Source organism: Arachis duranensis, chromosome 4 (genome assembly GCF_000817695.3).
Source record: "Arachis duranensis cultivar V14167 chromosome 4, aradu.V14167.gnm2.J7QH, whole genome shotgun sequence".
Taxonomy (NCBI): Eukaryota; Viridiplantae; Streptophyta; class Magnoliopsida; order Fabales; family Fabaceae; genus Arachis; species Arachis duranensis.
In genome coordinates this window covers 113,840,378-113,840,916 of record NC_029775.3, presented here as the reverse complement: position 1 = coordinate 113,840,916, position 539 = coordinate 113,840,378, and positions in this window count along the sequence as shown.

The window sequence follows — 539 nt, the reverse complement described above, 5'->3', positions numbered from 1 at the left end:
AGTGATGGTATTTCAGATGACGAGCTTTTGTTTTTTGCTAGGAGATTTAGAAGGATGTTGAAGAGCAAAGGCAAATACAAGGGCTCAAGTTCAAAGGAGCACAAGATAGACTTGAGCAAGGTAACATGTCATCATTGCAAGGAGGCTGGACACTTCAAGTCAAACTGTCCAAAGCTCAAAAAGGAGGACAAAGGAAAGAAGGAAAGGAAAAGAGTACTCATGGCAGCTTGGGAGGATCTTGAGAATGACTCAAATGAAGAAGAAGAAGAATCTGAAGGAGATGACAAAGACTGCTTCATGGCAGGAAACAACAATCTTGATGAGATAAATTATTATGATTTGACCATTGAGGACTTGCATGCTATTATTGATGATCTGACCTCAAACACCTCAAAACTGCTTGACAAATGCAATGAATGCAGATCTGAAAGAGATGTGTTAAGAGCTGAAAATGAATTTTTAAAAGAAAAAATGAAGGAAACTGAATGTGCTTTAGACATCATTGAAGAAAACAGATTTCTAAAATCTGAACTTGAAAA